The sequence below is a fragment of the Ambystoma mexicanum genome, chromosome 11 (genome assembly GCF_040938575.1).
Source record: "Ambystoma mexicanum isolate Mex_15411 chromosome 11, UKY_AmexF1_1, whole genome shotgun sequence".
NCBI lineage: Eukaryota > Metazoa > Chordata > Amphibia > Caudata > Ambystomatidae > Ambystoma > Ambystoma mexicanum.
Window position 1 is genome coordinate 537,096,416 of NC_090934.1, and position 14,001 is coordinate 537,110,416.

The 14,001-nt window shown below is 46.3% G+C and overlaps 1 protein-coding gene across 2 annotated transcripts in view; it reads left to right on the forward strand.

Annotated features, from left to right (window-relative positions):
• Positions 1-14,001, forward strand: part of TRAF6 (TNF receptor associated factor 6) — a 346,063-nt gene that overhangs the window by 330,499 nt on the left and 1,563 nt on the right. The window lies entirely within an intron of this gene.

Genomic DNA, 14,001 nt, shown 5'->3' on the forward strand with positions numbered 1-14,001 from the left:
GTAAACTTTTTGGATAAAATCCTCAAAGAAAAAGACGATGAACTAGCCGTGGAAAACACGCTAAAGACTGGATAAATTAAGTGAATAAACAAACATATACCTTTGGAGGCGAAGGATTTAAAGATAGTCATGATATAAAATGAAATGAAAGGAAAAGAAACGAAATGAAATGAAATGGAAAGTGTGATAAAAGTTTAAATGTAAACTAAAAAAAAAAACAAAACATTTTTTTACACTTTAAAAATAAAAAAATAAAATAAAAAAAGCAGTGGGGGACTCTGAGCTTCGCAACATTTTCCAACAAGAAACTCCTACTTTATGCCTCCAGGGAGGGCCAAGGACTGAGCTCTCTGGGTGATGCGCTTGAGATGTCTTGGTTTCTTGGGACGTAATGTGAGCGTGTGCTATTCCACCCCTCCCCTTGATGCATCACACTCTGTTGAAACTGCAGAGGTCGTGCAACTCCACTCTAATCTTCAAAGCCCCAGTGTGGCCAGCCAGTTTCTGGTTTTCAGAGTTGAAACACCGGTTAGCCTTTCCTCCAATCAAGTTACCAGAGATTCCCAATCTCCTTACACCAGAACCAACAGCGAGTGCGACATCCCACCCCACAATCCCTCAGTTTAGCCGCCTGGTTCCTGAGGACGGGTCCCTATCTCAGTTAAATCTGTCAGAATAATATGCACATAATCCAAGCAGCGCACAAACCCTCCACACGGACTCAATACAGGAACAAATGGCTTTGATTCCGTAACTGGTGTCTGAACAACGCTTGTAAGGCATCAATCGAGTGTGTCCTGTCCTTCATTTCGGACCTTGCCTCTATGGGCATGCATATACACTCATGCCGAATATACTTTTCTACTATTGGGGTTTACTTCAACACACTCTTGTTCTTTTACCCTCACAAATGCAGTAATAAAACGTCACTTTGCTGGTCTTTTGCATCTTCTTCCACCTGTCCGATCACCTCAGGCGAAATTGGACCTCAATGTGGGTCTCAGTGCCCTTTGTCATAAACCCTTCGAGCCCATGGCAACGGTGAATTTAAAGATCTTCACCTGGAAAGTGTTTTTTTTCTGGTCACCATTACGTCAGCTAGAAGAATCTGAGAACTGCAGGCTCTTTCTATTGAAGAACCCTTTCTTTCATTCCAAATGGACAAAGTAGGGCTCTGCATGCACCCCTCCTTCTTACCGAAAATTGTTTCAGATTTTCACATTAACCAGTCAATTTCCTTAGCAGCATTCTTTCCAGACCCACTATCGAATGCAAAGCGGGTTCTCCACAACCTTGATGTTAGGAGAGCTCTCAAATTCCATCTAGAAAGGACTAAAGACTTCAGAACCTTCTCACATCTGTTTGTAACATTCGAAAATCCTAAGGTAACACAACTAGTGCCTCTATATTTTACTGGATATTCGCCTGCATTTCGGAAGCTTACACAGTAAAGGGACTGCAGCCACTCCTCCCCAGTTAATTGGAGACGTTGACCCCATAGACGGGAAACCTTTTCCTAATACATGACATGCATCAATGGATTGACATTGATTGATTATTTAATTAAAACCTATGTGTTGTATAAGGAATACAGTATGCATGTAAAACAGCGCATGCCACGTTATGACCATGTTTTGTTATTCCCTTGCGAAAATATCCGAAAGGTATATATTCGCTTTAGATTAAATCTATACCATACACGGGAACGGACTAAAAACTGGGAAATGAATAAATTAAATGATCGCGTGGGATGTCGATTTGTTGAATGTAATGAATCGTACGAAACGTTGAAACATCTTATACTGTACTGTCCGCATTTTAAGAATACAAGGACACTCAAATTGAGGAAATTTGCGGAAATTGAATTTGAGGACTGTCTTGAAGTTTTGTGGACCAGAATGATGCAGGGATGTCACAAACCCTTAATATATGAATTGGCAAGTTTTTGTAAACACATTGAGAATGAATTACAGCTATTTTTGTAATTGTAAAATGATTATTTGTAATATTTTTAAATTTTGTAAAGGTTCTGCATGAATTGTTGTGTATTATGAACCAAATGCAAATAAAAGAAAAAAAAAAAAATGATGTACTCTGCAGTCACTACATATTTGCATACATTAGTCACTTTGCACTTTCACTTGATTTGTCAAGAGGATTTTTTTAATGTGCATTTTTTGTGGATTGTTTAATAACATTTATTGATATGAAATAAAATGCAAAATTTATTTTTGATGACCAGAAGTTTTCATATGTTTTGGATTGCTCTGGATTGTTCATTAAATGTGCTTTGCAATGTTGCCTATTGTTAGGCTTATATGTACAGAGTACAGTAAGCTTATGTGATTTAGAGACGATTCTATTATTATTGGGCTCCTTCCCTATATATTGCGCCAAGAGCATACATGCTCGCCATGTGCGAGGCAAAGCTGCAGCTGTAGATTTCCAGATGTATGTGCCTTGGGAAATCATCGCTAAGGTGGGCAACTGGGATTCTCCCTCAGCTTTTTGTAAACACTATTGTCTTGACCTAGTTCACGAGTGTATGCTCAGTTTGGTCAAGCGGTTCTTAGAAACCTTTTCAAGTAAATGAGATTTCCATCCACCCGGCGTATACATGAATACTTGTCAATCTCCCACTAGTATGGAGGAAAAGGAATGGGACGTAGGAGTCAAAGTTACTCACTGTAGCGACAAACATACTCCTAATCCATAGTCCCCTTTCCTCCATACGGCCGCCCACTGCACCCTCTATAAAGTTCCCTATTATTGCTAAAATGACTACCGGCCTTTGCGATGGAAAAGGACTGAAGGGCGATGTGCTGGGCGGGGCTAAAGCAAGATGCGCTGGCCCTTTGTAAACATTTTAAAAATACTTTCTTCTTTTGATGATATCAAAAAGTGCTCTGGTCCCATCCTGAAGGACGGCATATGCCACAAGTATGGAGGAAAGGAACTATGAACTAGGATATGTTGGTCACTACGGTAAGTATTGTTTGTTTGTTTTATTACTTGTATTGCACACCAGACCCGGGGGTATCAGGGTGCATTGCATAAGACAACTTACAGCTTTGTCATAAATCATTATACACACATACAAAGTACAGTTTAGTTACACATCAAAACAAAATCCACTATATAAAGGTTATTCCGGATAGTGGCGGTATATCACCTAAAGATGCAGATAATATATGATAATATATACAAAGATGTAGAGGGAAAAAATGAGCCACAGCTGGTCTAAAGAAAGCTGGAGGGATAGTTGGGCTGTGAGACTTTCACATGATTTAGTATCAAGGGGTGGAGCTGGTCTTATTGAAACATTAGATTTGACAATAAGGGCTAAACCTCCTCTGCGTGCTTCGTTGCTTCGAGGGCAGGACCTGCTGCGGCATGTAGCCAGGATTCAGTGATGGCCAGGAAATCATAGTTTTCAGTCTGGATAAGGTTGGATATCTCAGTAGCATGAGCAACCAAGGATCTGGCATTAAGGCACCTTTTAAGGTTAGGGGCAGTAGCAGTAGGTGTAAGGGAGATTCCTGTAAGTTGGGTCTTAGAGTTAGAGCGAGTACGTGGCCTTTTGAGAATGGAATTGGTTCTTGTGATTTTATGGCTAATGTAGCAATTCATTTTCTTATTAGCTAGGGGCAGAGATCTAGTAGGGGGTTCATAGAGTTTCGTTAATCTAGATTGGAGTCTAGTGTTCCCAGATACTGTGTTACACGGATGACTTGGTACTGGGCTAGATTGTTCCATAATGGATGAATTGACTAACTTCATGTTGGTCAGATTTGGTGGGACTCTGAGGTGCGGGAGGGAGAGCCTGGTAACTCATGCTAGGATAATGAGTGAGAGTAGGATGCCAAGGGTGCTAAGGTTATGACTTGTGGTCAGCATGCTGCAATAGGGAGGACATGTGAGGTAAATGAGCTAGGCAGAGCTAATGTAATAACAATTCTAGATTAGCGAAATAGACATTAGCATGGCTAGGATAAATCGATGGACTAGGATGGACTAGGTAAAACAAAGGGTGCCAGTGCATTTAACAAAATAGGCTAGTCTAACATTAGCATGTCTAGGATACATCAGCGGATGAGACAGATAGTTAGCATGAACAAGCAATGGAGGTCTGATACATTAGCAATGTAAGCTGGTTCAGTATGAGCATAGATATGTACAGGCAGAGGAGTGTGCAGATCACCAAGCTAAGCTAATTCAGTTGTAGGCACATTCGGATAAATTAGTATGTGGCTGTTGCTAATATGGGGGTGGTCGGGCAATTACAATGTGTACCTGGTCACCGAAGGGTGGAGACAACTAGTGAGGGCCACATTGGAGTCTGAATCTAAGCTTAAATAAGCGAAAAACCTTGCAAAGTTAGAGATGGAATAGCTGCAGCGATAGTAGAACCATGGCATTGGGTGGCGCCACGGCACAAAATAGTTTTTCTGGTAGAATAAGTGTTGTCTGACCATATAGACTGTGCAGCTCGGAGTAGGGTTCTGGTGAGCTGCAAGTGCGCAGCGCCGTAGTACAGGGTTCAAGGTTCAGCTCGGTTTTGGCTCTCTGGCTACAGGGCGCCAGATATGTCAGGGGTAGATCGCAGATGATGAGGCAGTAATAGACCGCTCCGCTCTCGCCGGCTTCCGCCTCTGGTCGGCCTCAATTGGTCAAGTAGCCTGCCTGGACTTATTGCTAGGCAACCATATCAGCAACTAAGATCCACTAAATTGGATCAGCTGCAGCGGCCATCTTAGAATCGGTAAGTAGCTTGTATCTTGGAGTTGGCCCTCCACGTGGGGCACAGTGCGACAAGAAGTTGGGCCAAGGCTCTCCGATCAGATAGGATGGCGCAGAGATGCTATATGTAAGCAAAAGCTACGTCTGTAGCAGTAACTTTGTTTTTACCACCAAAGCATACCATTTTCAGTTATTGCCACAAAAAGGTATCAAAACATGTATTTTGTGTGAGTTTAAATATGGATTAACACAGTGTTAAAATGTTCTTGCTGCATTTAACTGCATATCACAGTAAAGGAGTTTGATATTTTCATCCTTTCCCTATTTCAAGCAGGGGGCAATTCAAGGTATATCTATGAGGTGTTCCTTAGAAGTATATAGCTGCAAAGAAGGCAACCTACTGGAAAGAGGGTGGGGGAGGAGTATATTTTTTGTTGTGATAAACCAGTTTAGCACAGTCGGGTATGGGGGTGCAGAAGGAGGAGACTGACACACAAGTGGCATGGTGATCGCTATGGACTTATATTTGTCGGGGAAACTGAAGAAAGAACCTAACTGTCCCTATCTATAAGAGGTGTTCACCTACTTTAACTAAAATATTAAGGGTCTGTCAGAATGTCCGTGTAAATCAATAGTCCAGCGTCAACACTACTTCTGTTCCTTGCACTTGAAACTAAACTAGAGAAATAAAGTAGACCACCTTGGTTTAGAAGAATGACTCCCTTCTTCTAGACTGGGGATAAAAGTTGACTTCAAGTTTTGATCTTCTTAGGGGAATGGCTCCCGTTCCCGGGTCAAAACTGTTCTCAAACACACAAAGGTATAGTTCAAGCGCTTCTCCTTGGCAGACACACTGTCTATCTCTTAACACTCTGTCAGAAAGTCTTTACAACTTTGGTTACCAGGGGAGGATGACTCCCTTCCCCTGGCTTCTCCTTTACTTTGGTATCACAGTTCAACAGCACCAGGTGGAATGACTCCCTTCCCCTGGCCTCTCTTTTAGGTTTCTCAGCAATACAGTTCATGCACTGGTAGGGTCCTTGATCCAGACCTTCCCACTGTGACTCACTTAGTTCACTATCCTGCCAGGTACTGCAACGAGGAAGATGCCTTGTAATTTCCTTCTGTTTTGGGTGCAGGTCCGAGACCCGTACTTCTATGCTTCTTTGATCTCGCAGACTTGGTTTACTCTCCTGCCAAGTACTGCTATGAGGAAGAGGACTCGTGTCCTTTTCTTTATATGTGTCCTTAGATTTGGGGGTCTGATATGTGCCCCTATCGGGTAACTACTTATCCTTATGGCTTGCCCTACTTTTTTTCTAGCTCAGGGGTTACATCCCATCCCCTGTGTTCTGGATTTGTTCTTGTGTAATTATGCAGTAACCAAGACCCTCTTGTACCCCCACTGGCCAGCCCATTTGCTCCCATGCCTTCTGGTGTCACGATTTTCCCGGGTAGTATTAGTGACAGCTGGTCCAAAAAGGTAGCTGAGTGGCGCAGGAACTGTTATGCCCAGGGAACTGCCCCTACTAAAATGGCCCCCACGTTGTGATGTTAAACTGAACTCAACATGGCCCCCGAGGAGCCCATTGTTCATGAATCCTTGGTGGTCTAGTGGTGCTGGGTGGGCCCAGGGTATATAAGCCCCGCCCTGGGCCACACCCAGCGCTTAGCGTTTTCTTCGTCTGGGATCATCGTGACGCCTGCCTGCACCAGCTCTCCGCGAGTAACCAGCTTCAAGGCCGGCGCCTCCCTCATGCTTCCAGCTTCTGTATTCCAGCGCTTCCAGCAGTCAGCGTCCCATGCACGGCCTCGTCCGGAATCCACCGCGGGTGAGTGAATCTTCATCCGAACACCCCGCGGCTCATCTGAAGCGGCTCGGCTTCATCTGGAAACAGCATCGGGACCTCTTCCCTGCACTTCCATCTTTGCGGACTCATCCGTGCACCGAGAGCACATCTGCATCCAGGAATTCAGCTCTCCTACGAAACAAACAACAAAGGGGTGAAAACTGTATCCCGCTTTCCCCTTCCAACCCCACCATTCCAGCACTTACCTTAATCTGCTTCCGGAACCTCCAGTTGACACCTGCCAGTTCCCAGTAGTTGCAGTACGGGCCTGGAAAGGGGAAAAAAGAAACCGCAATTGACTATCCTTGGAAACGCATAATTCACTGCATGCCTCTGCCTGTAAAACGGTACGCTGGCACTAGCACTTTTCAAGAACATTAATCCGTGTGGACAGTGCCAATAAGAACTGAAGCTGAACTAGCAATCGGGTGCGCTGCAGCTGGCCTGAGTCACTGTTGTCCAGTGAAGAAACTGGGCTAGGATTGCAATCTTGGCCACCCAGTGAAGGAACTGGGTTTGACTTTCATTTATCCAGAGAACTATTACAGAGGTTCAGCAGCACAGCATTGAGTACCCCATCCATTAATCCGGATTACTCCCAACTCTCTGACCACTGGGTTACAACCTGCAGTGAGCAGAGGGGAAAGGAGTGTTCTGGACTATCTTCAAGGGGCAGGTGATCGCCGACAGACCGGACCAAAAACCATCGATAGACTGACCAGGCACTCCCGCAGAGCCCACAATACTGCTCTGCCCGAGTGCCATGGCTTTAGAAGTTGATCAGCTAGCTGCCCTACTGGGCGAGTTACGTGCCGCACTTTCAGCGACTAATGCTATGAGAAAGGAGTTGGTTGTGAACAGGGAGAGAACAGAAGAACTGGCTAAGCGCCTTACCAGAACTCAAGCTGGACAGGTCCCTTTGCCTGGTCCAGCTGATGGAGCAGTGGCGGCAGCACCTCAGATACAGGTGACCACTCCGGTCACCTTTCCTTTGGCTCCACCAGAAAGGTTTATGGGAGACCCCCAGAAGTATGGTGTCTTCATGACTCACTGCCGGCTCCATTTTCTCTGTCGCCCAGGGGCATTCCCGACCGATCAAACCAAGGTGGCCTTTGTCTTGTCCTATCTTGGGGGACATGCCGCTAGTTGGTTGGTGCCACTAGTTGATCGAGATGATCCAGTTTTATATAACTTTGGTAACTTCCAACAGGAAATGGACAAGCTCTTTTCCCGCCGCACTCGAGGACCTGCCTTGGACAGGGAATTGTTAGCCCTTCGACAAAGGATCCCAGGATTTGCTTGGATACATCACCACATTTAATCGGCTGGTGGCCGAGACCAACTGGCCCGAAGATAAACAGACTACTTTGTTCTATAGAGGACTACGGAGTGTGTTGAAAGATGTCCTAGCACAAGTGGTGAATCCACCAGAACTTTGTTCAGATTACATAGATCTAGTAGTCCAGATGGACCACCGTCTTCGAGAAAGGAAATCTGATCGATCCTGCTTTGAGAACCAGCCTCTGTACATGCGACCCCGGGAAAAACCAAAGACCACTGACAATGTGCCTGAACCCATGCAATTAGGAAGTATGAGAGGCCCGTTAACCAAAGCAGAAAGAGAGCGACGCCGGAAACGACAGTTGTTTATACTGTGGGAAACCAGGGCATTTCCTCAAGGATTGTCCAAATAAAGCACCCCGGAGACCATTAGAAGTCATAGAAACCACACCAGAGTCGTTGGAGCCACCGGGAAACTGTATGGCTCGACAAGAGTAGAGACCGGCTTGTCAGGAAATGGAGGGACGTCTGCGGTCTCGCATCTTACAACACCAGTTATCCTGCTATGCCCAGAGCAGCCACAACGCATGCACGCCTTGGAAGCGTACATCGACTGCGGGGCAGTAGGCAACTACATGGACATCAGTGGCCAGGTGCATAGGTGTTCCCATTCAGAAACCGGAGAGTATTGACCATATTTTGTCTGTGGATGGGACACAGTTGTCATCCGGGCCAGTGACCCAGTGTACTGGAATTGTTGTAATGCTGTGCCATGATGGCCATCGGGAACATATTGTTCTCGATCTTATCAACGCTCCCCAGTTCCAGCTCATCCTAGGAATGCCCTGGTTGGTGTGTCATAACCCAGCCATTAACTGGCACACCCATTCTGTGGCATTCTCAACCGACTGTAGCCAAACCTGTTACCCTGTTCCGGTTAAGGTGAACAAAACCCCAGGACCTGTATTGAGTGTACAGGGAACAGTACTGGGAGTCATCGGTCAGCTGCCTCCAGAGTATGAAGATTTCCAAGATGTTTTTCATAAAGAACAAGCGAACACCTTACCACCCCATAGGGCCTATGACTATCAGATTGACCTGATTCCTGGTGCACAACTCCCCTGTAGCCGCATTTATGCCTTTGCGGAAAGAGAGAACCAGCACCTATGGGAATACTTAGATCAGTATTTGGGTAACGGCTTTATCAGGCCTTCCAAGTCTCCTGTTTAATCAGCCCTCTTCTTTGTTCGCAAAAAAGAGGGGGACCTCAGAACCTGCATAGACTATAGAGGGCTCAACAAAATGACCATAAAAACCAGTGTCCTTTACCCCTGATACCCGTGTTACTAGACCAAGTGAAAGAAGCCAAGATTTATACAAAATTGGACCTTCGGGGAGCCTACCATTTGGTTTGCGTGAAGGCCGGGGACGAATGGAAGACTGCGTTCCACACAAAATTCGGGCTATTTGAGTATGCCTTTTGGACTGTGCAATGCACCAGCTGCATTTCAATACTTTATGACCAATGTATTAAGAGAACTACTTCGCTATGGTGTATGTAGATGACATTTTATCTACTCAGAATCTACTCGGACTCAGTTGTGATGCATGTGCACCAGGTACGAGCAGTCCTAGAAAAGTTACGCCAGCACCGGCTCTTTGCAAAACTCAAAATGTGCTTTCCATGTAACCATGGTGGAGTTCCTTGGGTACATACTTAGCTCTCAGGGGATTCAAATGGACAACCGCAAAGTGGAAGCAATACTAAAATGGCCTTCACCTTCTTCAATTAAGGCTTTCCAAAGTTTCCTAGGCTTTGCTAACATTTATAGGAGGTTCATCGCTGGGTCCTCTGAGATTGTCCACCCTATAACATCGTTACTCTGCAAGGACTGTACCTTCACATGGACCACCGAATCCGAAGGGGCCTTTCAACAGTTGAAAAAACGGTTTATTACTGCACCCATACTTAGACACCCGAACCCAGATCTTCCGTTCTTAGTTGAAACAGATGCCTCCAATGTGGCCATGGGGGCAGTACTTTCCCAAAAGGATCCTGACACCAATCGGTTACATCCAGTGGCCTTTTGGTCTTGGAAATTCAATCCGGTGGAACTCAACTATGCGGTAACTGACAAAGAACTACTCGCCATAAAAGTAGCATTTAAGGAGTGGCAACACCATCTCCTAGGAGCACAACACCCAATTACGGTACTCACCAACCATCGTAATTTACAATTCCTACGGACAGCCAGAGCCCAAACGCCACGACACTTACGATGGGCCCTATTCTTTTCGGAATACGACTTCACCATTAGCTATCGTCCTGGAATTAAAAATGGAAAGGCAGATGCATTATCACGAATCGGCTGGAGCTCTGAGCAAGAGGACGCCTATGCAGGCCCCGCGCCTCTACCGATTATACCAGAGGAAAAAATTATGGGCATTACAGGCAGCCACCCAACAGCACTGGAAAAGCTACAGGACAAAATCAAGGACGCCATGGGTCCGGCGGAGGTCCGTACTTGGGCTTCACAAGGGCCACAACGAACGGTAACCAGTGATTTACCCTACTACCGGGATCGTCTTTATCTGCCTCTTCCTGCAATGCAAGAGCAAGTTATGCAAACCTATCATGATGCATTGACTGCAGGACATCCCGGCATTGCAAAGACTATGGCTAAGATACAGCAATATTTTTGGTGGCCCACATGGAGAAAAGATATAGTACAACACATAAAAACCTGCGACATCTGTGCAAGGAACAAGACCCCAAGAACCAGACCACAAGGATTACTTCGGCCATTGTTAGTCCCGCCGGCCCAATGGCACACCATCTCGTTAGATTTCATCATGGAACTGCCACCGTGTGGGGGCTACAACACCATCCTAGTAGTGGTTGACCTTTTAACCAAAATGGCACACTTTACTGCACTAAAGAGCATACCTAATGCCGGGACATTAGCACAAAAATTCCTCGCCAACATTGTTAGGCTACACGGCTTCCCTTCAGCTATAATATCTGACCGAGGAAGTCAATTTGTGTCTAAGTTCTGGAAAGCCTGTTGTACTAAAGCACAACTCGAGGTCTGTCTATCTACCAGCCACCACCCACAGACTGATGGGCAGACCAAAAGAACAAACCAAACGCTAGAGCAGTATCTTTGGTGTATGCTAGCCCAGACAGATCTGAACTGGGTAGACCTGCTTTGGGCTGCTGAATACGCATATAACAATTCAGTTCACAGTTCCACTGGTATTTCACCTTTCTTCTTTCTACATGGGCGAAACCCACAAACATCGACTTTGGATCCCCCAGCACCCTTGGAGATGCCAGCTGTTAGTACCCTGCATGCCAGCATTAAGGAGACACTTAAGAGGGCAACTCAAACCCTACTGGAAATTAAAACCACCCATAAGCATTTTGCAGACAAGAAAAGAACTCCTGAACCCCGGTACCAGGTTGGAGATAGGGTATGGCTATCTACTAAATACATCCAATTGAAAAGGCCAAGGAAGTTTTAACCCCAAATACGTGGGGCCATATCCTATAAAGAACATTGTCAACCCAGTGGCTATGGAATTGGCATTAGTGCCTACACTTCGGGTACATCCGGTATTCCATGTCTCATTATTGAAACCAGTGTACCCTGGCACCCGTGACACCCAAAGACAACCACCTCCCGTAATGGTACAGGGAGAAGAGGAATACGAAGTTAAAGAGTATCCTGGATTCCAAGACAGTTCGTAAGAAACTTTACTATCTGGTAGACTGAAAAGGCTATGGAGTCCTGGATCGGACCTGGGAACCAGCAGACCACATACACGCTCCACGTCTCCCGGCTCAATATCATCGAGAGCATCCTGATTGTCCGGGTTTGGGTATGGCTTCCCTTGGGGGGACCTTGAGGGAGAGTGCTGTCACGATTTTCCCAGGTAGTATTAGTGACAGCTGGTCCAAGAAGGTAGCTGAGTGGTGCAGGAACTGTTATGCCCAGGGAACTGCCCCTACTAAAATGCCCCCCAGGTTGTGATGTTAAACTGAACTCAACATGGTCCCCGAGGAGCCCGTTGTTCATGAATCGTTGGTGGTCTAGTGGTGCTGGGTGGGCCCAGGGATATAAGCCCCGCTCTGGGCCATACCCAGTGCTTAGCATTTTCTTCGGCTGGGATCAACGTGACGCCTGCCTGCACCAGCTCTCCGCGAGTAACCAGCTTCAAGGCCGGCACCTCCCTCGCACTTCCAGCTGCCTTCTGTATTCCAGCGCTTCCAGCAGTCAGCGTCCTGCGCACAGCCTCATGCAGAATCCACCGCGGGTGAGTGAATCGTGGCTTGGCTTCATCTGGAAACAGCATCAGGACCTATTCCCTGCACCGCCTTCTTTGCGGACTCATCCGCGCACCGAGAGCACATCTGCATCCAGGAATTCAGCACTCCTACGAAACAAACAACAAAAAGCGGGTGAGAACTGTATCCCGCTTTCCCCTTCCAACTCCACCATTCCTGCAGTTACCTTAATCTGCTTCCGGAAACTTACCTGCCAGTTCCCAGTAGTTGCAGTACGGGCCTGGAAAGGGAAAAAACAAACCGCAATTGACTATCCTTGGAGGAAACACATAATTCACTGCGTGCCTCTGCCTAGAAGACGGTACGCTGGCACTAGCACTTTTCAAGAACATTAATCCGTGTGGACAGTGCCAATAAGAACTGAAGCTGAACTAGCAATCGGGTGCGCTGAAGCTGGCCTGAGTCACCGTTGTCCAGTGAAGGAACTGGGCTAGGATTACAATCTTGGCCACCCAGTGAAGGAACTGGGTTGGACTTTCATTTCTCCGGAGAACTATTACGGAGGTTCAGCAGCACAACATTGAGTGCCCCATCCATTACTCCAGATTACTCCCAACTCTCTGACCACTGGGTTACAACCTGCAGTGAGCAGAGGGAAAGGAGTGGTCTGGACTATCTTCAAGGGGCAGGGGATCACCGACAGACCGGACCAGAAACCATCGATAGACTGACCAGGCACTCCCGCAGGGCCCCCACAGGTAAGCGTTACATCTGGGACTTCTCTGGCTGGCTCTGTTCTGCCTCAGGGTCTGCCTTCTTTCTGCTTGGGTCTCTCGTGGCTTCCGCAGGCTCCTCCTGCACTGCGGTGGCTATGCAGCTTCTGTCTCTCTGTAGTACATGTACCCGTTACAGACTGTGTGGTCCACCTCACCTGCGAGGTCGGGTTACTGCATCGCCAAGGGTCCTCTGCCATCTTACCCACTGGGGATGCTGTCTAGTTTTTTCCGGCATCCCTGACTACAGCTGCTTGAATTTCCTGTTCCAAGCAGCTTCCTGGTCCTCCTTTCCACCTGGGATGGCTTAGCAACATTGTAAGTAATGGTCACTCAGGTTACATAGAGCTTTCTTTATGGCTTTGCAACTCCTCCTCATCCCAGTACTTGTCTGGTAAACTCCCTTCAAGTAGTCCCTCCTCTTCTTGTCTCAGTATTTCTTAAAGTCACAGACTTAAAGTATATGGGAGTACTGGCAGTGTTCGGTTCTATAGGGTAGTGAGGTTGGTAGGGTGTTGGGTGAGGGATGTTAAATCGTGTTCTCCCTAGTCTCCAGATGGGAGAGCTCTTCCAATGAGCCTCAACACCCTGGCGTCATGGGATGGGGCTCCCCTCGGTGAGAAGTGACATCTGGATTCGTCACACAGGTTACCAATTACACTAAGTAGAACATTGTGGATGGACTTCTTTTGTGCAACATTATGACAGTAATTTTGCCTCCCAATACCCATAAAGCCTGCCCTCTGAGATTTCCGTAAGGTAATACATTAAATATTGTGACTTGAGTTCCCTTTTAAGACTCATTTCATGCAGATCATTCCTGCTGACCTGTGTTGCTCCATTGCTCATGTTTGCCCAGATCAATGACTCCCACTCACTGTGAGTAGTTGCCTTACTGTGAATCCAAATACTAGCCAGTTTTGTATTGTAAGCCGACGAGTCACATTCCCAGTTTAACACAGCCTCCAAAATGCATGCAAGTCCATAAAATGTACTATGTGGAGCTTTAGAAAGAAACTACATTGTAAGTACCTAATCTATCTCTTTGTTTGTAGAATGTGACAAACAT